Source organism: Chelonoidis abingdonii, chromosome 11 (genome assembly GCF_003597395.2).
Source record: "Chelonoidis abingdonii isolate Lonesome George chromosome 11, CheloAbing_2.0, whole genome shotgun sequence".
NCBI lineage: Eukaryota > Metazoa > Chordata > Testudines > Testudinidae > Chelonoidis > Chelonoidis abingdonii.
In genome coordinates this window covers 24,095,393-24,120,975 of record NC_133779.1, presented here as the reverse complement: position 1 = coordinate 24,120,975, position 25,583 = coordinate 24,095,393, and the positions used below count along the sequence as shown (strand labels likewise).

Genomic DNA, 25,583 nt, shown 5'->3' with positions numbered 1-25,583 from the left:
GGGGAAGTTCCATTCTCAACTCCTATGCCTTGAAATTAGGCCCTACCTGACACTACACTCCATATTCAGCATAGTGGTATGGTTATAATATTATTAGGACATAATTATGATGCATTTTGTGCAAGATGCATCATGTGTGGTGTCATTGGAAAAGTTATGATTTGCTGAATATGATTATCCCATTTGTGTGTGTGCGCATCAGATTTGTACCTGAAGTTATGGATATTCACTATGTATCTGTATTTCAAATGTGCTTACTCTGGGTAACACCTACAACTAGTCTTTCAGGTACAACAACGAAGATGCCAGACAGTGTTGATGGTTCATCAAAGACAATGGACCATGTAAGAGCTTAGCACTCAACAGGACATGCTAGGGCATGTGACCAGATCACATGACACAGAACTCTATTTTGGTACCTGTATTTTTCCCACAAACTGGACTGTGAACTCAGTGTCAAACAAAGGGGTCCCGCCATATGGAAAAGCTACATAAGGTGGGGTGTGACGGCACTCTTGGCCTCGTTCCCCACAAAGGAGAATTCCTGGAAACACCTGAGGAACAAAGACTGAAGTGGGAGAAGTGCTGGTCTGAGGCTAAAGGGATTTCTAGCTTGTGTATGGAAACTTCATGGACTGCTTGCACCATCAGTCAGGGTGAGAAATTGCTAATTCAAATTCTATCCATCTAGTATGTTAGGCTTAGTCTGAGGTTTTGGTTATTTGCTAAGTAAATCTGCTTTGAGCTGTTATCACTTAAAATCTATCTTTCTGTAGTTAATAAAGTTGTTTTATGCTTTATTTTAACCAGTGTATTCTAGTGTATTTTGAGTGAAGTGTACAGGCAAAAAACTCAGCTTGGTTCGCCCAAGCTTGTTGTGCATATCTTTCCCATATCGAGGGGAAAGCGAACTATATTAACGAGCTTACATAATACAGATCCCTGTGCACTATAAGATGGTATAATTCTGGATGTATACTACAGTAGGTGTGCAAGGTTCGGGAGCTGGGAAATTGGCTGTTCTCTTCTATCTGTCCTTGAGTGGCTTAGGTAAAGCACTCTTCTTCCAAGCAGAGCCCATCACCAGCTCCTGATAATCCCTTACCTGAGCCAGCTCCATTGCAGCCATTTCCTTCCCCCTGGGTGGATCTGGAGTGAAACCTGGACATTATTCTGTAGCCTACCAGGGCAAGAAGGGCAACATGAGAGAATTCAGATGGGGCTTTTGTCCATTCCACAAGCTGACTCCACCCAGGATTTTTCCCTGCTAATGAACATTCTAGGTTCTGCCACACTGTGAAGCACAGAGTGACTTTATTGCAGTTCAGGCCTAGCCCCCTCTCACCATGGTGTAACCCTCCGAGACATGGTGAAAACCTCCCAGTAACAGAGTCTCTCTGTTACACTTATCAAGTTTGCGGACGATACCAAGATGGAGGGTTACAAGTGCTTTGGAAAATAAACTGGAGAAATGGTCTGAAGTAGATAGGATGAAATTCAATAAGGGCAAATGCAAAGTACTCCACTTAGGAAGGAACCATCAGTTGCACACATACAGATGGGAAATGACTGCCTAGGAAGGAGTGCTGTGGAAAGGGATCTGGGGGTCATAGTGGATCACAAGCTAAATATGAGTCAACAGTGCAAAAAAAGCGAACATCATTCTGGGATGTATTACCAGCAGTACTGTAAGCAAGACACAAGAAGAAATTCTTCCCGTCTACTCCATGCTGATTAGGCCTCAAGTGGAGTATTGTGTCCAGTTCTGGGGGCCACATTTCAGGAAAGACAAATTGGTGAAAGTCCAAAGAAGAGCAACAAAAATGACTGAAGGTCTAGGAAACATGAGCTCTGAGGCAAGGTTGAAAAAATTGGGTTTGTTTAGTCTGGAGAAGAGAAGACTGAAAGGGGACAAGATAACAGTTTTCAAGTACATAAAAGGTTGTTACAAGGAGGAGGGAGAAAAATAGTTCTTTTTAGCCTCTGAGGATAGGACAAGAAGTAATGGGCTTAAATTGTAGCAAGAACGGTTTAGGTTTGGACATTAGGAAAAACTCCCTAACTGTCAGAGTGGTTAAGCACTGGAATAAATTGCTAGGGAGGTTGTGGAATCTCCATCATTGGGGGATATTTAAGAGCAAGATGGACAAACACCTGTCAGGGATGGTCTAGATTACACTTAGTCCTGCCTTGAGTGCAGGGGACTAGACTAGATGACCTCTCGAGGTCCCTTCCAGTTCTATGATTCTATGAACAAAAGGAGAGAAGAGCAGAATCAAAGGAGTCCTTTGGGGTTTCTCCCTGCCAGTGTCCCCAAGGCAGCTGTTTCAGGTTTACAAAGTTGTTGATGTTCCAGCCTTTATACAGTCTCTCCTGGGAGTGCCCCCTTTCATGGGCTGGGGCTTAAGTTTAGCTTTTGACAAACGTGACCTCGCGGGCTCGGAGACTGGGGCCCTTCTTGCCTCAGCACACCTTGTTTCTTCTGTGGCCCCCCAGTGAGTCCAAATGAGTAGATACTCCTGATAGAGACTGAAATAAGAACAGCCCACTGCAGCAGACCAAAGGTCCATCTAGATCGGTGGCCAATCCCAGGTGCTTCAGAGGGAACAAACAGAACATGTAATCATCAAGCGATCTTTAGAGGGTATTTACCTATAGGGGAGATCATTGAGAGGCTGTGACAAAGTGGGGGTTTATTCATTTATTTGATGTCACATATGAGTCTTACTGTCCTATACTAATAAATGTGTGTACCTCAGTTTGCCAGTGTGCTGCACCAATACTTTTGGTGGAGGAATTGGGTGTGTGATTTTTGCTGAGGCCCTAGGGGCAGTTGAAGCTTCCCAGCTGCCTGCACTTATGTAACTGAGACCCAGGAGAGGGGTGCAACCAGGATGACACCTTTTTGCCTGGGAAGTAAGACAAGGAGATGGAGGAAGGAGCAACAGGGGGGTTTGGAGCAGGAAATCTGCGTGGGGGACTGGAAGAAGAGGAGTCCAGGGCATCTGGCCCAGGACTCCCAAGATGGACTTGGCTGAAGTCACTGATTTCTGTGATAGCAAGCTCTGTTCTATGCTGCTTGTCCTGTCGCCTAATAAACCTTCTGTTTTACTGGCTGACTGAGATCATGTCTGACTGTGGAGTTGGGGTGCAGGGCTTTCTGCATCCTCCAGGAGCCCCATCCGGGGAACTCAACTGCAGGAAGCACACAGTGTGGCTGGGATGCTGAATGCTCTGAGGTCAGACCTGAAGGTCGAACTTGTGTAAGCTTCTGCCCTCGAGACTGTACGCTCAGAGAGAGGAGGCTCCCCCAGAGTCCTGACTGGCTTCACACACAGTAGTTCCAGAGCACTGACCCAATGACTCTGACAGAGGCATCTACAAAAAGCTCATAACTGGTCAAGACTCAATGACTGAGAGATCAACGTACGGGGTATATGTAAGGAACAAAGGATTTATATTGAAAATCTACTTTTATGGTCTTGGAATGGAAATCAATCACCGAGAGGTAATGGGCCCCAGGATTGGCCATCCACCCAAGAGAGTCGTCATCACATTCCCGCTAATTTTTTCCATCCATGTGCAAGAATGAATAATGTGCCCCACCAATATTGAGGTCCCGTGTGGATGTGCGCCACCAGTACAAACAGAAACCCTAGATATAGCATATATATTTTTAAACAGTTCATAGGAATGAAGAAGAAGAAAGAATATTAAACAAGGATAATTATTAAGGTGCACTGCTTAAATGTGTTTAACATGCAAATCAAATAAAAAAGAAATTAACACTGCGCTTGGAGTACATGTATCCTTCCTAACAACTCAAGCTAGTAAAGCACACACCAAAAATGTGGCATACTGAAAACTGCTATAGAAATAAACACAGTCAAAGCATTGTAAAAATATCCACCAGAGACCCAATTTTAATAACCTAATCCTACCATAGAACACTAAATCTTCAGAGGAGAAAGCTACTCTCAAAAAAAAAATGAAACATCTGCCAAACACTAGCATGCACTGGACTTTTGCAGTTCACAAAACTATCCCTCTTGAATGCATAGTAATGCGCACACAGCTCAGCTTTAGATGCTAAACAAATCTATGAGTCAACTAGAAACAGTCATGCTCTCATCGCAAATATTAATACAGATTTTCTGATACTGGAAAGGAGAGTAAAAGTATTCACTCAGGTTCATACCATTTCTATGGGATGCCAATTCTTAATTGATGAATATTTCACACAAATAGAACAGTAAAAATAAGTAAATAAAGCAACACAGCAAACAAAACCACACAAACAAAACAAGTGACAACACTGAAAATACCAAGGAAGTAAAACATCAACTGGTTGTTAATGGGTATTTTAAATGAGTGATTAGGACTTACGCTGTGCAGCGCAAAGCCACAGAGCCTGTAGAAACAGGTGAAGGGTTGTGTGTGTCCACTCAAGAGAGTACAAGCCCTGGAGCACACGACACATGGCTTGAAGTTTGCAGACAGCATCCCTGCTTCAAAAGAGTTTGCAAATAAGGTCTTCATCCACACAAACACTTAAACAACCACACCTAGTGTTTGCTTACTTCTGAGTCCAATGGGAATACGTCTGAATAGCTTGAAACTGATACCAGATATAGCAAAAGATCTGGCCCTAACAGTTTCCAATACCTCTCCCCAAACAAATCTAAAACTTTTATGGGGAATCACTTTGTCTTGAATCCAACTTGTCTGGAATCTTAAACTAGGTTCACCGGGGGAAGGAGACCAAATCCCTGAGGTAAGTGGGGAAATGGGATACTGGGAGAAGCAGGAGAAGGAGAGCGCAAGAGAGGAGGACTCCTGTCTCAGACTGAGAAAGCAGGACAATCAGCGAGTTATCTTAAGTGCCTAGACACTAATGCAAGAAGTATGGGAAACAAGCAGGGAGAACTGGAAGTCCTGGCACAGTCAAGGAACTATGATGTGATTGGAATAACAAGAGAATTGGTGGGATAACTCCACATGACTGGAGTACGGTCATGGATGGATATAAACTGTTCAGGAAGGACAGGCAGGGCAGAAAAGGTGAGGGAGTTGCACTGTATGTAAGAGAGCAGTATGACTGCTCAGAGCTCCAGTATGAAACTGCAGAAAAACCTGAGAGTCTCTGGATTAAGTTTAGAAGTGTGAGCAACAAGGCTGATGTCGTGGTGGGAACCTGCTATAGACCACCAGAACAGGGGGATGAGGTGAACGAGGCTTTCTTCCGGCAACTAGTAGAAGTTACTAGATCACAGACCCTGGTTCTCATGGGAGACTTTAATCACCCTGATATCTGCTGGGAGAGCAATACAGCAGCGCACAGACAATCCAGGAAGTTTTTGGAAAATGTAGGGGACAATTTCCTGGACCAAGTGCTGAAAGAACCAACTAGGGGCAGAGCTCTTCTTGACATGCTGCTCACAAACAGAGAAGAGTTAGTAGGGGAAGCAAAAGTGGATGGGAACCTGGGAGGCAGTGACCAAGAGATGGTCGAGTTCAGGATCCTGACACAAGGAAGAAAGGAGAACAGCGGAATACGGACCCTAGACTTCAGAAAAGCAGACTTTGACTCCCTCAGGGAACTGACGGGCAGGATCTCCTAGGAGAATAACATGACGGGGAAAGGAGTCCAGGAGAGCTGGCTGTATTTTAAAGAATCCTTATTGAGGGGGCAGGAACAAAACATCCCAATGTGTAGAAAGAATATGGCATGCGACTGGCTTGGCTTAATGGTGAAATCCTTGCTGATCTTAAACACAAAAAAGAAGCTTACAAGAAGTGAAAGACTGGACAAATGACCAGGGAGGAGTATAACAATATTGCTCAGTCATGCAGGAGTGAAATCAGGAAGGCCAAATCACACTTGAAGTTGCAGCTAGCAAGAGATGTTAAGAGGAACAAGAAGGGTTTCTTCAGGTACGTTAGCAACAAGAAGAAAGTCAAGGGAAGTGTGGGCCCCTTACTGAATAAGGGAGGCAACCTAGTGACAGAGGATGTGGAAAAAGCTAATGTATTCAATGCTTTTTTTGCCTCTGTCTTCGCGAAAAAGGTCAGCTCCCAGACTGCTGCACTGGGGGCAGCACAGTATGGGGAGGAGGTGACCAGCCTTCTGTGAAGAAAAAAGTGGTTCAGGACTATTTAGAAAAACTGGATGAGCACAAGTTCATGGGACTGGGCGCGCTGCATCCAAGGGTGCTCCAGGAGTTGGCGGATGTGATTGCAGAGCCATTGGCCATTATCTTTGAAAACTCATGGTGAACGGGGGAGGTCCCGGATGACTGGAAAAAGGCTAATGTAGAGCCTATCTTTAAAAAAGGGAAGGAGGAGGATCCGGGGAACTACAGGCCAGTCACCCTCACCTCAGTCCCTGGAAAAATCATGGAGCAGGTCCTCAGGGAATCAATTCTGAAGCACGCAGAGGAGAGGAAAGTGATCAGGAACAGTCAGCATGGATTCACCAAGGGCAAGTCATACCTGACTAACTTAATTATCTTCTATGAGGAGATAACTGGGTCTGTGGATGAAGGGAAAGCAGTGGACGTGTTATTCCTTGACTTTAGCAAAACTTTTGATATGGTCTCCCACAGTATTCTTGCCAGCAAGTTAAAGAAGTATGGGCTGGATGAATGGATTATAAGGTGGACAGAAAGCTGGTTAGATCATCGGACTCAATGGGTAGTGATCAATGTCTCCATGTCTAGCTAGCAGCTGGTTTCAAGCGGAGTGCCCCAAGAGTCAGTCCTGGGGCCGATTTTATTCAATATCGGTATTAATGATCTGGAGGATGGTGTAGACTGCACTCTCAGCAAGTTTGTAGATGATACTAAACTGGGAGGAGTGGTAGATACACTGGAGGGTAAGGATAGGATACAGAGGAACCTAGACAAATTAGAGGATTGGGCCAAAAGAAACCTGATGAGGTTCAACAAGGACAAATGCAGAGTCCTGCACTTAGGTCAGAAGAATCCCATTCACCGTTACAGACTAGGGACCATATGGTTAGGAAGCAGTTCTGCAGAAAAGGACCTAGGGATTACAGTGAACGAGAAGCTGGATATGAGTCAACAGTGTGCCCTTGTTAGCAGAAGGCTAATGGCATTTTGGGCTGTATACGTTCGGGCACTGCCAGCAGATCGGAGGGACGTGATCATTCCTCTATTTGAATTGGTGATGCGGCCTTCATCTGGAGCACTTGTGTCCACGCTCTTGGGCCACATACAAGAAGGATGTGGAAAAATATGGAGAGTGCAGCGACGGGCACAAATGATTAGGGACTGCAGCACATGACTTATGAGCGAGAGTGGTGAGCACTAGAATGTTTCCCTAGGGATGGTGGTGGACTCTCCTTCCTTAGCGAGTTTTTAAGGTTCAGGCTTTGATAAAGCCGGCTGGATTGATTTAGTTGGGCAATTGGTCCTGCTTTGAGCAGGATGGACTAGATGACTCTGAGATCCCTTCAACCCTGATATTCTATAGTCATATGGTAGAGATTCCTTGGTGTCTGTTCTGCACCTGTCACAACAGGGGACCCTGATCTTGGATCAATGTTCTGATGGAAAGCCTGCACAACAGTGCTGGTCTCAGATCGAGGGCTCGCAAACTCCAGCTTACAGGGATCCCCTGATTTTTGTTAGTTTTGGAGTCCGCGCAATTTGGCAAAATGTGGGGGCAGGAATCTCAGGTCAGGGTCTGTGCAGCTGCCCCCGTACAAGTGATGGGGCATGATTGGCTCAGGATAATTGAAAATAGCAGGTCCACCAAGGGCACAGATCTCAGTTGAGTGTCTCAAGTTAACCCCGACAATGGAGACAGCTATCTGGGCACGTCTACTGCCTGCCTGCATAAAGGGATGGTTGGGGGGACTGATCTATCAATCCAGATCTCAGCTTATACTGGCACAATGGGGGAGCCTGATGTCAGCTGCAGGTCTCCACAGCACCTGTCACAACAGTGGGATCGACTCTGTTGGAGGTCTTTGCAGCACCTGGCGAACAGGCCAGATCTCAATTGGGATCTCCGCAGTGCTGAGAACAGGGTCCAGATCTTCAGTTGGGGGCTATGCAGCTCCCTGGAACAAGAAGATCCCTGATTGTTTGTTGTCTCTGCAGCACCTGCCACACACGGGGCCTGTTATTTCACTTCGCGTCTTTAATGCGGGCCTGGCACCAACAGGGGCCAGGAGCTCAGTCACAGTCAGTGTAAGCAACCCGGCACCAACAAGATCCCTGCTCTCTGTAGGGGTCTGTGCATTCTGGACAGCAAGCACTGCCCCAAACTCTGGTAGGGTTTGTGCAGTGCCTTACAACGGCAGACCTAATCTCAGGCAGAGGAGACACCTGGAGAAAAAAGCAGGAAATTTATTTACATTTGGTTAAATTCCACACTGAGCAGAAACTAATTTGTCATAAGAGAGAGGACGAACTGGGGAGTTTTGTTTACCCACCAAAGTTTCAGAGAAGAGGAGTGAGAAATTTGAGGGGATTATAACAAGCAAATTCAATCAACAACGAAGGGATGGATCTTCTTGCACTCACATTCAACGAGACAGCAGGGCAGCCCTGGAACGGAGTTGGGGCTGGAGTCTGCGGCAGGTCCTTTCCACGCCCTGTTGCCAGCAGCAGGGGCCCCCAGCCCAGCCCAGAGGCGTCCCATGTCTCGAGGCCCCAGCCTCCTGCTTCACCCTCATGCCCGTATCAGCAATCCTGGGGGGAACCATTTCCACCGCACAAGGACAAATCCTGCAGGTGAAAATGGGGGAAACCCCCAAATCTGAGAATCTGAACTGGCCACTGGCGAAGGGGAGAGAAATGGGGCACGATGGGGGGGAGGGGAACAGGGAACTTCTCAGGGTTGGGGGGGTCACCCTGGGGGGGTCGTTGCTCTCTAGGGAGAAAGGGGGCAGGACGGGGGGAGGGGGGGGTCCCCACGGGGGGGGCAGCGGTAAAATCGCGAGGGATCTCAGCCCCCCCATTCTCTCCCCGCTCCTCGGGGTCACTGCTTCCCCCCCCCGCATGGTCCGGGCTGCACAGACATTTCCCCCCGCCTTTCCCAGCCGCCCGGTCTCACCCCCCGGCCACCGCGGCCCCACGCAGGGACCCAGTGGGCGGCCCCCGGAGCAGATCCCGGCGCATGCGAGATGCCGGGTCCCCCCCCGGACACTGGGGCAGAAGTCACCGCCCGGGCCCGGCCCCCGCCCCCGGGCTCGCTCCGGGACCTGGAGGCTGCAGCTCCGCAGCGGGGCGGGCAGAGCCCGGGGCGGCCCCAGGGCGGCTCCAGCGGGAGCAGGGCCCGGGCCGGGCACGGGGGGGTTAATGCAGGGCTCTCCCGCCGCGATCTGCGCATGCCCAGAGCCCCAACGGCACAAACCCTTCTCCGGCCCGGGAGAGGCTCCAACGGCCCCGCGCGAGCCAGGCAGAGCCGCAGCGACCCCCTCGCGTTCGCAGCCCGGCTCGCCCGCCTCCGTCTAACGTCACTTCCGGCCCAGGGAGAGCCAAGAACTACATCTCCCAGCCTGCCCCGGGGCCTGCTTCCGCCCTCTTCAGCTCAGGTAAGGGAGGGGTTCAGCAGCTGTTACTGCGCATCCTCAGCGCGAGCCCCAGCGGCGTTTGCAGCCGGGGCTGGATCAGCTGTGGGGGCGGGGCCAGGAGCCGGGAGAACAAAGCCCGGGGGCGGGGCTCTGGTACAGACCAGGGGGCGGGGCCCGGGCTGAGCCGCTGCTGCTCCCCGGGTCTGTGCCGGGGGGGGGTTCTCCAGCTGGGCCCCCCCCCGGAGACCGCAGGTGATTAACAAGGGGCTGGGGGAGGCGCCTCTGCACAAGGGGGCACAGATCCCCACCCCCCCACCCCGGGGCAGGCTCCGAGCTGCGTTCACAGCAGTGACCCCTCTGCCCCCAGCTCCAGCCAGGGGCTGCCCCAGAGCCGGGGGGGCAGGAAGGGGCCAGAGACGGACCGTGCGCCCTGCGGGGGGATGGCCTTGCTCTGGGCAGGCAGGAGATCGCAGCAGCGGGAGAAGTGCGGGGGGTTAATGACATTCTCTGTGATTTTGTCACTTCAGTCTCAAAGATTAATTTGTCCTGAATTCTTCCCCTTTTTCTCTAATGATCAAATACGGGTATAAAATCCAAGCAGATCCCGCCCCCCGCCCCGCCCTTTTCTCTCCAATGATTCTCCATGTCTTCATTCTCCTCCTTGGGATTTTGCCCCATTTTCTAATTCTCAAAGGCGAGTTTAAAATCCCCTCAGCTCTGGGAAGTTTTCCCACCCGTTTTGTCTGCAGCAAATTGTCCTTGTTTAGGTGGGAAATTGCTGCCCTGAGCCCTTCCCCAAACTGGAAGGGGATTAGTGGGTGCAGTTTAGGGGGAGCCTGGGAACAGGGCTGGCTCTGGGGTGGGACAGGGCGGCCAGTCTCTGCCAGGAACAGGACACAGGAGAGGAAGGGAGAAGTGAGCGTTCTCAGTGGAGTAACCAGTCCCAGTTGCTGCCCCCACCCCCAGCTTTCCCATACAGCTCCCCACAGCCACCAGTTGCCTGTCCCCTGTCCATCCCACACTGCCGCCCCTTCCCACTCTCAGGGAGCATTCCTGCTCCAGACCCTCTCCCTGGCCTTCTTAAAACACCTTCACAAAGGAATTTCTGGGAATGGTGCTGGTGGAGGGGGGACCATTACTGTCTGTGTGTGTGTGTTGAACTTCTATAGACAGACCCATCAAACTGTCCCAATTTTCTCACATATTACATATCAATAGAAAATCCCTTCAGATCTTGGTTGTTTTCTGTCATATTATCAAATATTTCTTTTTTTGACCTATTTCCTCATCAATTCTCAAAGATAGATATAAAATATCCTGTGTACAGTGCTGTAGTAGCCATGATGGTCCCCAGATATTAGAGGCCGCCCCCTTGATTTATATACAAACATTTGATGTTATTCTCCATCCCAAATTCTACCATGTTTTTAGGTTTTTTGGTGGCAGTTGCGAGAGTGGACTTTTTCACTGAGCTGTCTACAGCAACATGCAGGTCCTTTTCTTGAGTTGTGTAGCCTGATCTTTGGCTTATGCATTAATTATATTGATTACTAAGAATTCCCAGTTATCACTTTGAGGGTTGACAGGTTCTTGTCTCAAGATCAGGCTCAGTATTATTAAATTCAGTACATAGTTGCAACACTCATTATAGGAATGCTTTCATATTTACAGTAGTTTAATAATTCATTTAGCAGTCACAAACACTGTAACTCAGTAAGATAGAGATAATATAGAATGTAAATCTGAACATCCATGTACTCCCATCATCCCTTGCCGAACAACCTGAAATGTTCACCATTATCTTCCTCATCCCAATGATCTTCCTCCTCCTCACCAGTAGCCATCATCTTGGTACCTTCCTAAATCTCTCTCTTCTCCTGGATTAGTGAGACCATTCATACAACTTATCATATTTGTCGCCATGGTACTGTTGCGGTGAGGTATCTGCGGACGTTTTTATCCAAAAGCCAGCGTTAGCTCGTGTTCCTGTGGTTGGCAAGTGTCATCGTGGGCCAAATTCCCCCCTCAGACACTCTATTTCCAGTTCCCCAAAACTTAGGGATGACCCTTAGGCGAGGTATCTGTGCCAGAGTTCATAGACCTCAAACCTTACGCTAACTGCTGAAGCCAATATCTTACCGGATACAAGCCTGTAGATTCCTTGCATTACTGCTGCATAAAATAAATGTTAACGCTGGATCTATGGACTACAGTTGATAGTTAATTTACCCCCAAGGTATAAGTAGCTGCAGTTTTTCTCTCCAATGTGCATTGCTTTGCAATTAGAAAGACAAGGTGGGTGAGGTAATACTTTTCATTGGAGCCACTTCAGTTGGTCAGAGAGACAAATCTCTGAGCTACACAGAGCTCTTCTTCAGGAGAATATTCTAAAATATCGCAAACTTTTCCCTGGCTTTCTCTCTAGTTATGTGTTACTAATTTAATAGTCTCTAAGATTTATTTTTGCCGTCTTTCTAATTATAAAATATTAACATAAAATATCCTCTGATTTTAGCCTTTACTCAAATTCTTGAATATTGATAGAAATTTTTTGCAGGTTTTCAATTTTCTTTTGATTTGTCAATAACATGAAATTCATTCAAATTCTACCTCTTTACCTACTATTGACTATCAGTGTAAAATCCCTTACACTTTTCCACTTTCCTTTCTATTTTATGAAAATTCATCAAAAATTCCCCGGATTTCCACCCTTGTCATTTTAAGGACTGAACACTGATGTCAAGCTGTCAGATTTTCCCTTTTTCCATGTAATTATCAAATGTTTATTAAAAAGCATCTCAGGTTTGGAGATGTTACCACGTTTAGTTGCAGCAACTTCTCTTGTTTTGGAGGGAATTTGTTGTCTTGACTCATTCACCATCCTGGCAGTTACAGTGTTTGAAATGATCAACTTTCCCCTCTCATTTAAGACTCATCTCTCTCCTCCTTTACCTCCATTAAAATGTTTGCTGATGAAAGTAATTTGCCCCATATTTAATACACATCAAAGCCAGAGATCTCCCTCTGTTTGGCGGAAGGGTGTCTCCATGGGCGGCTGGTGATCCGGCCATTGGGGGAGGTCCCCCTTCTTCAGCCTCTGCCAGGAGCCCAGAGCACCCCTGCAGTCAACTGTGCTTTCGGCCCCGGTATGCAGAGCTCCTTGTGCGAGGGGGGGCTTTGGGTGGCCAGGTGGGGTGGCTACCCTGGGGCTCCGACCGATGCGACCTTAGCACCAGCTGCCCTGACTCCCTGAGTGGGGGCAGGCCGACCAGCCAAGGCAGAGCGCTCTGGGAAAGGAACCAGAGGAGGCCTGGCCTGGAGGTGGAGTGTGGGTGGGGCCATGCTAGGCTGTTTGGGAAGGCACAACCTACCCTTGCCTAGGATTCCTGCTACCCACGGGTGTCTCTAATCTGCTCACAGGACAGTTGGCTGGACCCTTTTCTTCGGGGAGCACAGGACGGGGGCTCAGTCTGTGCCTGGCTCCTTGCTGCCCAGGCTGGACCCAGAGTGGCTGAGAATCTCCCTGCTACTGTATTAGCCCCTCACTACGTTCACCAGCAGTATCCCAAACCCCCATGATCAATGGTCTCCACGAGGGGTTGCTTCGCCCAGTGCTGAGATGTCGTCTCTGGGATGGGTCCCTATTGGCCATTATCTGCCAGTCACCAGGCATGGAAATTTCTTAAATTTGTCTCCTCCGTGCCATCCATTCTCCTGTTAAAGAAGCATCGGCCAGGGCTCCCCCCACCTGTGTGAATGGCTGGCAGGGGCTGCTGATAACTTTCTATCCATTTATCAATTATTGAAATGAAATCACGACAGGCTTTGCTTCTCTCCTCATTTTCAGAACTGCTGAAACTTCAGGTTTTGGAGGGAAAACTGTTGCTGTGAATCCTTCTCAGAAGAAGGGGTGAGGGAGGAGGAAAGGACTCTGGCCTCCTCCCTCCTGAGCCATGTTTCTGGTCTCACTGAGACCAGCATTACTCAAGAGACACTTCAAGGAAGAACATGGAGTGACTCCAGATTAACTTGGGGGCAAATAAAATCAGGATATGTCCCTGTGGGGAGGGGGTTTCAGTTGTTGCTAAAGGGGGGAAGGGAAAGCCCTCAGTTTCTGTCTGACTCTCTCTCCCCTCAGGATATTGGGGTTGAGCTTCCTGGTTCAGACACTGCTGCCTGCATTGTGATCTGGGAGCCCAGACTGAGCAGCTGCTGCTCCCCCTGTGGGGGTCTGGGCTTGGAAGTGACTTGGAGTGAAGCTTCCTCTGTGCCCAGGCAAGATGAGGACTTTCCCCAGCTGTAATTAGCTCCATGGGCCAGCCCTAGGCTCTGCCCACATCAACATCTGAGCCAGATACTCCAGGGAACGTGCTGGGGATGGGCATGAAAGTGACTCTGCACAAATAGCCCCTCGTCACCTCACATCTCTCCTCCCCTTAGCAATTGCAAGAGCTGATCCAGCCATAGGAGAGCGGACACCCAGGAATGGCTGGCTGTCTGCCAGAGGGGGAAGGACAGGAGGTGGGGAAACACAAGGAGAAAAGAGAGAGAGAAATTGATAGGGGCAGTGAGAGAAATAATTGGGGAAGAGAGATTCCCAGATTTCTAACCTGCCCCCCCCCCCCAACTTACTGCAACAAGGTGAGGTGCAGGGAGAGGAAAAGTCAATTCCTGACTCTCTCTGTGGCCCGGCTGTGGGAGTGTGCTGCCCTGGGGACAATGTCAGGGGAAATCCCCCACGTTACTCCTTTTATTCTGCTCTTGTCTCATATTTGGTTCCCAGACTTTATTATTGGGAGGGTTTCAAAATGTCTCCGTTGTTTAGTGCTAGTGTGGTGGGCCGGGTCAGTGGTGTAATAAAATGACCAAATGTTTCCCCAGAATAGAATCGTAGAACTGTTGGGCTGGAATGAACAATGAGGGGTAATCTAGTCCAGCCCCCAACACTGAGATGTTTGTCCAACCTGTCCTTAAAAACCTCCCTTGGTAACTTATTCCAGTACTGAACTAGCCTTCGTCACAACTGAGTCACAGGGCTGGCTCAGATTCAGTCTGTGACCCACTATAACCCCCAGATCCTTTTGAGTAATACTACCCCCTAGCCAGTTATTCCCTAGTTTGTAGTTGTGCATTGGATTTTCCCCTCCCTAAAATGTAGTACTTTGCACTTGTCTTTACTGAATTTAATCTTGTTCTTTCAGCTCAATTCTCTAATTTACAAAGGTCATTTTGAATTCTAATCCTGTTCTCCAACCTGTTTGCAACTCTTCCCAGCTTGGTGTCATCCTCAAATTTAATAAGCACACTCTCCATTCCATTATCCAAGTCATTAATAAAAATATTGAGTGGTACCAGAGTGAGGATTGGCTCCTGTGGGACTGCATTAGATACATCCTCCCATTTTGTCAGCGAGCCATTAATAATTACTCTTTGAGTACAGACTTTCAAGTACACAAATTTCTCTTGTTAGCTGATGAGAATGTCATGGGATCTTCTGTCTAAAGTCTTACTAAAATTAAGATATGTCATGTCTACAGTGTCCTAGGGCCAGTACCCCTGTTAAAGCAGAAATTAGATTGGTTTGGCATTGTTTGTATTCCATAATCTATGCTGGCTATAACTTATCACTTCACTATCTTCTAGGTGCTCATACATTGATTGTTTAATACATTTTTCTTTCTGGGTATCTAAACTAGGCTTGACTGGCCTCTATTCCCCAGGTCTTCGTTGTTCCCTTTTTGGAAGACAGGTTTTATGTTTGCCCTTCTCCAGTCTTGTGGGACCTCACCATCCTCCCGGAGTTGTCGGAGATCATTGTTAACTGTTCCAAGATTGCTTCAGCTAGTTCCTGGAGTAGCCCAGGATGAATTTCATTAGGCCCTGCTGACTTTGAAAAAATATTTACATAAATTAAATTTATTAACCTCTTATTTCCCCATTGTGGTTTCTGTTCCTTACCCCTCTTGGTTAAGAATAATTAAGTATCTGCTCACAATTACATACTTTTAGTGAATGTAAAAAGGCATTAAACACCTTCGTCTTGTTGATGTCATCCATTATTAGCTCTTCTCTGGTAAGTAGAGGACGTACACTTTCCTTCCCCTGCTCATTATGCAGTGACCTTCAAAGAAAGCTAACCAAATGTTAGGAACCATTCGGGAAGTGGTAAGTAGTAAGTGGGAAGGGATAGCTCAATTGTTTGAGTATTAGCCTGCTAAACCCAGAGTTGTGAGTTCAATTCTTGAGGGGGACATTTAGGGATCTAGGGCAAAAATGTGTCTGGGAAGTTGTCCTGCTTTGAGCAGGGGGCTGGACTAGATGATCTCCTGGAGATCTCTTCCAACCTTCATATTCTAAGGCAGAAAATATCATAATGCCACTATATAAACCCATGGTGTGCCACCTTAAATACTGTGTGGAGTTCTGGTCACCCCATCAAAAAAAGGGATGAATTGGTGAAGAGAAGGACAACAAAAATGATGAGGGTTATGAAACAGCTTCCCCATGAGGAGAGATGAAAATGACTGGGAACGTCCAGCTTGGAAAAGAGATGACTAAGGGGGGGATATGATAGAGGTCTATAAAATTATGACAGGTGTGGAGAAAGTGGATAAGGAAGTGTTATTTACCCCCTTCACATAACACAAGAACGAGGGGTCATGTGATGAAATTAATTAGCAGCTGGTTTCAAGTGGAGTGCCCCAAGAGTCAGTTCTGGGGCTGATTTTATTCAATATCTTCATTAATGATCTGGAGGATGGCGTGGACTGCACCCTCAGCAAGTTTGTAGATGACACTAAACTGGAGAGTGTAACTGGAGTAGATAGTAGAGGAAACCAGCAAATTAGAGATTGCCAAAGAAACCTGATGAGTTCAACTAAGACAAGTGATATCCTCATTAGATGGAGATCTCAATCACTAGTAAGACTACGGTACTGAATTTTAGGAAACATTTCAAAATACTAGGTTACATGTGACAAACTGATAGAGTCAACAGTTTCCTGGCCTTGTGCCAAGAATGTCTCACGATATTTGGATGTATATGTATGGTCATTGCCATCAATCCTTACCCCTTCTTCCAACCTTTCCGCCCCGGTTATCCGTACCACTCACAACCGCGTGTCTGCTCCGTGCGCTCCAACACGTGCTTCATGCTCCCCTAGTCTCCACATCCCCCCCACAATCACCCCTTTCCATTGAACCACTCTCAATATTCCAGGATGTTCAAGCTCATTTGGCACTTGTTACTTCATGTCCTCCCAATTCATAAATACACTGTCCACTGTAACTTCTGTATAGAAAAATAGATACATATGAGCAAATATGCTTATTATACTGAAACTGCTATTTTCAACACCATTGCCTTTTGTATTGTTAAAGAACAGATGATATTGCACTGCAATCTCCATAGAAACAAAGGAACAAAAGAATAATATAATCACCTCAACTTTCCTCATTTAGGAGACGCATCTTACAATAGCATCCAATCCTCCAATCACACAAGCTGAAATGTCCACTTATACTCGCAGCTCGTTATACATAGAAACCTAATTTCTGGTCGTGTTTATGGAGACATCCAAAAGTTCCGCAAGACCCTCCTCAGGACCCCTTAAGTACCATGACCCACGCTGCGGCGCATTGGATGTGAGGTCAGTCCGGGATCCCACGCGCGCGCAGGTAGTGTGGGTCACTGTCGGGACCCAGACTTGGCAGCAGCCAAGAGGGCACTGTGCGTTATGTGAAAAGAACCCACATGTACTGGGCAGTGTAGAGACACGTCAGGCTGCGTCAGCGATGTACAGGGTGGCTCATGGCTGGAGATTAGGGTCAGCTAATTATTTTTTGCTTGGGCCATTCAAAACCTAGAGTACCATTCGGTCCCCACCCGGATCCCTTGGTTCTTTAATTTGACCCTGAGCCCATCCATCTTCAGTGGGAGCCCCTGGTTGATTTAATTAAATTATCATCTCCCACCCCAACTTTCTTTGCACACGTTTTGTGGCTGCGCTAGGAAGGAGTGTATGTTTCCTCAGGGCTGGTCCCCTGGTGTTCTCTCGCTGGAGTTTCGCCCTCAGCTGTTTTCTTTAGATAAGTGGCCTCCACCACTATTATAGTTGTGCAGAGCTGGTAGCCATATAATCCCAGCGCACAGCAGAGGCACTGCAGCGGTGAGCATCTCCATTTATACCAAGACTTAGCCGCAAGGAAGGCTCTCTGTCTTGAAACACACTAGAAGAGTGTCTGACAGATATTTTCCTTTTTAAAAGAGATACAAAAAGAGCCAACAGAACATAGTTCAGCAAGGAAATGATGAGGCAAGCCGGCTCTCCTGGTATAGTAGGCTCTTCAGCTGGCTTTCCCCCAAAATCACTGTCTAGAGCCTATACAGCCACTCAGATGTTACCACAAAAAAGACAAAGAGATCCGAAATAGAATTTCCACTGCTTGCAACCATCATGCTACAGGAGTCTTGCTACAGAAGTCCCTGCTTGGCAAAGATGCTTGTGTAGAGACTCTTCTGACACACGATGTCATATATGTGTTCACACTCTGTGCTGTGCGTTCAACATCCACAGATGCAAGTTCATCATGGACATTTTTCTTGTCTTCACATTTGTCTATGTCCTTTCAATACTTTCACCAAAAAAGCCTGTTTCTTTTGAAGCAATGTACATCTGCAAAGCAGTCTTCTCCATTTCCTCAAAGATCAACCAAGCATGGGTGAAGGAACACATTCAGTCAGTTGTCATAACTATAAAGGAAATGTACAGCCTTCCTGTTACAATACTATTAATCCTTCCTGGCCAAGACTGGCCAGAACACCAAATCCCTTACCGTTAAAGGTAGTTAAGACGCTATAACCTGGCTACACCTACAACAGACCAATAAGCGAGGATATTTCAAATCATTGGTGGGGATGCTTGTTTGTATTTTGTTTTGGGTTTTGCGTCTGGATGGGGACAATAACGTCAGGCTTCCATAATCTTCTGAATACAGTCGCTCTATTAACTTGATACTAACAGCCATGACAAGGTTGTTTAGTGTAGTTCTTCTTTTTATATCCAATAGTAAATTTCTATTTGCTAAGAGAGTTCACTCTTTGCTGTAACAATTGAACATAAGCTAGAGTCCTCTACTCTATGAATCTGATTACCCTGTAAAGTTATTTTCCATCCTGATTTTACAGAGATGATTTTTACCTTTCTTTCTTTAATTAAAAGCCTTCTTTTTAAGAACCTGATTGATTTTTCCTTGTTTTAAGATCCAAGGGGGTTTGAGCTGGACCTGGGTTGGGGGAAAGGAGGAGGAATGGTTAATTTCTCTTTGTTTTAAGATCCAAGGGTTTGGATCGGTATTCACCAGAGAATTGGTGGAGGAGTCTCTGAAGGCTACCCAGAGAAGGGTTATAGTATTTAGGAGGGAGAAATTCTGGGGGGGAGGTAGACAGAGTTTCCCAAATGACTCATTAACAATTTGGGTGGTGGCAGCAACCAGATCTAAGCTGGTAATTAAGCTTAGGGGTTCTCATGCAGGCCCCCACATCAGTACCCTAAAGTTCAGAGTGGGGAAGGAACCCTGACAGGGTTAGTTTCAAGCAAGAATATCCATAGTTCCACATGCCAGCAGAGTCTGTTTCCCAATGTTCTGTTCACAGCCCTGACACCGCAGAGCCTTTATCCATGCCCCCTTTACCCCTCCTCTTTCTTAGCAGCCCCAAATATACCTACAGTTCATGCCCCTGGTCATGAGTCTGGGGGCTCGGTGCCACCTCTTTTGGATCCCATGGGAGGGGTAAGAAATGAGATTGTGTAATGGTCAAGGCCAGGCTTTTCTTTAGCTTTTAGTGTCTTATTCCCCCGCCCCCATCCCTGTCCTTGCCCCTCCCAACTGGTTGCTTTACCTTGGTTTGAGAGAGGAGCCAGGCAGCCTTCTGGTGTATGCTCGTATATTACACTCCCCCCGCACCTAGTAACACTTTAGCTCTATCCTTTCAGTTTTCCATTATACTAACAAGCCCATCTGGCTTTGTTCACACATATTAGCAAGGATATAAGAGTATCAAAAATCAAACACAAAATTCTATCTCAGGGTAACAAACAGACCTCTATGCATATGGGGGAGGGATAGCTCAGTGGTTTGAGCGTTAGCCTACTAAATGAGGGTTGTGAGTTCAATCCTTGAGGGTGGCATTTAGGGAACTGGGGTAAAAATCTGTCTCTGGATTGGTCCTGCTTTGAGCAGGGGGTTAGACTAGATGACTTTCCAACCCTAATCTTCTAGGATTCTATACTAACAGGGCCTTGGCCAGATTAGTCACATTGCCACTCTCTGGGACTTTTCTTCTAACTGTTACATTTTTTATCTATGACAATTAAAGGAAGGTGAAAGGAGAGTAACTCCATTTCCTGCAAGACCTGCAGAAATTACACTCTCAGGGTCTCTGTGCACAGACATCCCCAGCAAATCACAAGGACGTGCAGCACAGGCTTTTGTGTTGCAGCAATTGCAGTCCAAGTAACTGCCTTGCCAATGCCACTCAGAGCAGCCTTTTCATCAACTCCAGGCTTGTGGTTTGATTTTTTTCCAGTGCTACTCTGCAAAGAAGCCTTTCCATTAACAATGTATTAACTGGATTACCAATGGAGGTCTTGTGTGTTTTCTAGAAAGATATAGGAAAATGTGAGCAGAGGTGGAAATAGAATGATTGATAGAATCATAGGGTAGAAGGGACCACAAAAGTCATCTAGTCTAACCTCCTCTTCTCAGCCTGATGTTGTTTAACATTTTCCTTAATTACCTGGATGTAGGAATAGAGAACATACTGATCAAGTTTGCAGATAATTTTCCCTACTGTTTCTCTGAGTTGGTTGAAATCCACCTGTCTGAAGTCCAGCAATCTTGTTTTGGTGTTCTCATATCCTCCTTTCCCCAGGAGCTTGAATTCTGTCAGATCATGATCACTTCTCTCCCAAGTTCCACCCTCACAATCCCAACTAATTTACACCCGTTAGTCAAAGCCAGATCCCAAACGAGTAACCCCTTGGTTGTTTCCTCAACTTTATGAATTAGAAAGTTGTCCTCTACGCATGGTAAGAATTTTCAGGCCATATTACATTTTGTTGTAATAATCTTCCAACTGGTATGTATCCCAGTATATTCTGATATTCTTGTCCCACATACTCATAAAAACTTTGCAGTATTTCCACACAAACAGTGAATGTATGAAAATATCCCAAACTGGTAATTAGAATGCTCTCAACGTCTACCAGGATAGCATCCCCTGTAATTCAGTATACTTGTGCACGATGTGAGCAGGACATCCAAGGTCTACCACTTCCATTTTTAAGCTCGTCTTTACTTTGGTGTGCAAATGTTCTCTTCCATGTCCGTATCGACCACCAAGGTTTGTCTTTGTATTATCTGCTTCCATACTTATTCAGAACATTTATTATCTCAGCTGCAATAAGTTCTGATGTTTCTTCTCTAAGTTTGACAAAATCCACAGGTTTAGTTTGCAGGCACAAACTGCCTTCATAAGCCTTGAAACTGCGATCCAAGAGAGGAAGCAATTTCACATATCTGTAATTCAATGCACCGACAGTGACACACATTCAACATTTTTCAGGTTGTCAATTAGTTCATCATTGCCCATGAAGCAAAAGCATTTGCAACCATTCCTTCATACTTTGTGTGTGCACATCAGCTTGGGCACTAAAGGCACTTACTATTCATTTCTGCTTCGTAGTCCCTCTGTCTATAGCTTGGTACCAAAAGCTTGATCCGAAGTCTTGATATGAGTGTTCTTCTCATTTGACACTAAGGCTATGTCTTCACTACCCACCGTATCGGCAGGTAGCAATCGATTGCTCGGGGATCGCTATATCGCGTCTTATCTAGACGCGATATATCGATCCCCGAACGTGCTTATATCGATTCCAGAACTCCACCAACCCGAACGGAGTTGCGGAATTGACAGGGGGAGCCGCGGACATCGATCCTGCGCTGTGAGGATGGTGAGTAATTCGATCTTAGATACTTTGTCTTCAGCTACGTTATTCACGTAGCTGAAGCTGTGTAACTAAGATCAATTTTTCCCCCGTAGTGTAGACCAGCCTATAGATTCCAATACCACAAGAGGCAGTTATAACCATGTAGTCTGACCTCCTGTATATCGCTGGCCATTGAACATCCCCAGAATAACTCTTGGAGCAGATCTTTTAGCAAAACATCCAACCTCAATTTAAGAATTGTCAGTGATAGAGAATCCACCACGACCCTTGGGAAGTTATTCCAATGGTTAGTTACTCTCATGGTTAAAAATACACCTTATCTCCAGTCTGAATTGGTCTAGTTTCAACTATTGGATCATGTTAAACCTTTCTCAGCTACATTGAGGACTCCAGTATTGAATAGTTCCCCACTTTGATATTTATAGACTGGGATCTAGTCACCCCTTAACCTTCTCTGTCTTAAGCTAAGTAGATTGAGCTCCTTTAGTCTATTCCTAAAAGTTGTGTCTTCTAATCCTTCTGTCATTCAGCTAAATCATATCACTGCAACTGCCCCTGCTCTAGGTGGGTAACTATTCTCCACACTTCTAGGGAGAGGAGACCCCCAAATGAAGAAAACAAACTCTCCAGGCTATAGAATCTATGATCTGACTGGGCTGTGAGTGGGAGTCTACAAATGCGTCTGGTTGCTCTGCCAAGGTTTTGGACAGAAGCCAGAGCAGGATGATAGGCAAATAGCCTGGAGGCCCCGCAGTGCATCCTTTAGTATACTAGTTTAGCATTCCATTAATCAGCTCCTGATAGAGCATTAAAAGATCTGACGCTGAAGGCACCTGGTGTGTTTGTAAGCAAGCTCTGTAGCCAGTCCCTATCTAGTACAGAGGAACATCGTTACCTTCAACTCAGTGGCATTTTTCTGTCGAAGGTCAGGGCAATCATGTGCTGATGCATTTTTTCTTGAATATGGTAATTCACAAACGCAGTGCACAAAACAGAGTTCAAACCTCACGGACTATAAATGAAGGTACCTCTCACGTTCAGCAGAATGTGCCATATCGGAGATGAGTTTTGCACCTTTCATAGACAGACAATGTCAGCTGGGAGGGGAGTGTAACATCGACCCACCAGCTTTACACTCCCACACATTCTGGAACGTTGTCACGAGTGCCTGTCTGTGTAATTGAAACCATCCCACACCCTGCCAGCCCCCACCTATGCCTGCAAGTTCAGCTTGTGTTCAGATTCTATCAAGCAGAGCAGTGAGATCCAGCAAGCACTTCTGACTTCTTGCAAGGATTTTCTTGAAAAGCGTTTGTTTGTGTGTGTGCAAGAAAGAGAGAGGATGTTTGTGAGTAGCATGTTTGGCCACTAATGTTACAGCACTAAAGACAAGAGAGACCTGGGCCTTACGCTGGAGGCAATATCCTCTCCGCCCAGCAGATGGGGGATGTACTGGGATCAGCTCCTGGCTCTTTTTTTGAACTGGTTCCCCGTGGGGACACACCAGAGATCACTGCAATCTACATAGGGAACAACCACCTAGAAACATTCTCCAGGCACCAGCTGATTTGGAAAGTTAAACATGATATTGCACAACACAGAACCATGGGGACAGGTCCCATAGAAAACAAACGGGAGCAGGGAAAGAGAGAGCACAGAAGAGAAGAGGAGAGATGGGGTAGAAAAAAGTCCCTAGAGAGGGAGCAGCTGGAGAGAACCAAGGAGTCCAGTGCACAACAGGGGCAGCAGGTTTGGAGAAATTTCAGTGGTGCCCAAAACGCCCAGAGCCCACGCCCCCCCACATTCCACTCCATACCTGCCTACGGCTCTGGGAGGGACTTTGGGTGGGGGAAGGTGGTCTGGGGTGCAGACCCTGGGCTGGGACAGGGAATGGGGGTGCAGGCTGGGGTGAGGGGTATAGGCTTTGGGATGGAGTTTGGGTGCAGGCTGTGGGCTGGGGCAAGTGGTGGGGGTGTAGGGTGCAAGCTCCGGGTTGGAGCAAGTGATGGGGGTGTAGGAGGTGGTGAGAAGTGTAGGCTCTGAGAGGGAGTTTGGGTGCTGGGTGCAGGCTCTGGGCTGTGACAGGGAATGGGGGTGCAGGAGGGGGTGAGGCGCATGCATTCAGTCATTTCATAGGGCACAGTTTTAAGGTTATTAAGATTTGGGGAACTATTCTTCCTAGCATCTTTCCTGTGTAAATTTCAGAGGCGTTCTCATATTCACACCCACTGAGCCACACTGTTATACCTCAATCTAATAGAAAGGCCGGGAGGTCTCCAAGTTCATAAAAAGAAACTAACAAAAAATAGAAAAAGGAACAAAACATTTCTAAGATTATAAGGGGTTGGGTCTCTGCACCTCTCGGTCTTTGGTTTCACGTGGATTAGGAACTGTAGCTGCAGTTTAGGAACCAGGTAATGGCATAGATGGTCCAGCACGTTGGGCTAGCAGGCTTTTCAGGTACAGGGAGACTAGTGCGGGCTGCATAGCCTGTCACCATTGTGCTACATTCCCCAGAGGGGATCAGTCCTGGGATCCTGACAATCAGTCTCTCTGAGGCTATGTCTACGCTGGCAGAGTTACAGCGCTGGGAATTACAGTACCACTCAGAGAGCGCTGAAGGGAAACCGCTATTGTATGGTCACACTGTCAGCTGCGTGTTCACACTTGTGGCACTTGCAGCGATATTCCGAGCGGTGCACTCAGTATCCCACTGAGCATCTCTTCCTCTTCTGCCGCTAAGAGTTGTGGGAAGGCAGAGGGGGACACGGGGAATCCTGGGTCCTGTCCCAATGCCCCCTGATGCATTGCTTTGCATCCCAGCAATCCCTGTGCTTCCATTCACATTTGGCGCCATCTTTCAATGCTTGGTGTACTGCGCATTCTGCCTCTTCAGGCAGCAGGAATGGATCCCACACTTTTGACCAATATCCTGCTTGCTCTTACTAACACATCATGAGTGACAGTGGGATTATTCCTTAAACTACAAAGGCAAAGGGAGTTCGAGACTGATCTCGCCATGCGTAGTAGCTTTCACACGAGATTGCTTGTGTCATTCATGGAGGTGCTGACCACAGCGGAATGCCACTTTTGGGCTCAGGAAACAAGCACTGAGTGGTGGGACCACATCATCATGCACATCTTGGATGATTAGCAGTGGCTGCAGAACTTTCGGGTGAGGAAAGTCACATTCATGGGACTGTGTGATGAGCTTGCCACAACCCTGAAGCACAAAGACACAAAAATGAGAGCTGCCCTGTTATTGGAGAAGTGGGTGGCAATTGCACAGTGGAAGCTGGCTACTCCAGACTGCTACCAATCGGTCACTAATCAGTTTGAGGTGGGAAAGTCAACCGTTGGACATGTGTTGACAAAAGTGTGCAGGGGCATTAATTGCATCCTGCTCTGAAAGACTGAGACTCTAGGCAACATGTGAGACATTGTGGATGGCTTTGCACAAATGGGCTTCCCTAATTGCAAAGGTGTGGTAGATGGCACACATATTCCAATTCTGACACCATGCCACCTAGTCATGGCATACATTAATCAGAAAGGATACTTCTCTATGGTTCTCCAGGCTGGCCCGGTAAGGTGCATAACACACACACCTTTCTGAATACTGGCCTGTTCAGGAACCTGGAAGCAGAGACTTTCTTCCTGGAGCAGAAGATCATTGTGGGGAAAGTCAAAATGCTCATTGTGATCCTGAGAGACCCTGCCTACCCCTTAATGCCATGGCTTATGAAGCCATACATGGGGGACCTTGACAGCAGCAAGGAGCGGTTCAAGCACAGGCTGAGCCAGTGCAGAATGACTTGAGTGTGCTTTTGGCCATTTATTTGTGAAGGGAACATGTACAACATGGTTTTACAAAAGGTAGATTGTACCAAACCAACCTGATCTCCTTCTTTGAGAAGGTAACAGATTTTTTTAGACAAAGGAGATGCAGTGGATCTAATTTACCTTGATTTCAGTAAGGCATTTGATATGGTTCCAGATGGGGAATTAGCCAAATTGGAAAAGATGGG

The 25,583-nt window shown here is 46.9% G+C and overlaps 3 protein-coding genes across 8 annotated transcripts in view; 1 reads left to right on the top strand and 2 right to left on the bottom strand.

The window, feature by feature from the left end:
- Positions 1-25,583, top strand: part of LOC116816480 (uncharacterized) — a 560,774-nt gene that overhangs the window by 195,315 nt on the left and 339,876 nt on the right. The window lies entirely within an intron of this gene.
- Positions 1-25,583, bottom strand: part of LOC116821735 (uncharacterized) — a 310,474-nt gene that overhangs the window by 155,492 nt on the left and 129,399 nt on the right. The window lies entirely within an intron of this gene.
- LOC116821731 (zinc finger protein 264-like) overlaps positions 1-25,583 on the bottom strand; it is a 78,806-nt gene that overhangs the window by 34,077 nt on the left and 19,146 nt on the right. Inside the window, exon 1 of one of the 3 annotated variants that reach the window (XM_075070414.1) lies at positions 9,260-9,492. The exons of 1 other annotated variant lie outside the window; for it this stretch is intronic. The gene's annotated coding sequence lies outside the window, so the exon portion shown is untranslated. Of the gene's footprint in view, positions 1-9,259; positions 9,493-25,583 lie in introns of those variants that run through there. One more of the 3 variants, XM_075070415.1, reaches the window with a different exon arrangement.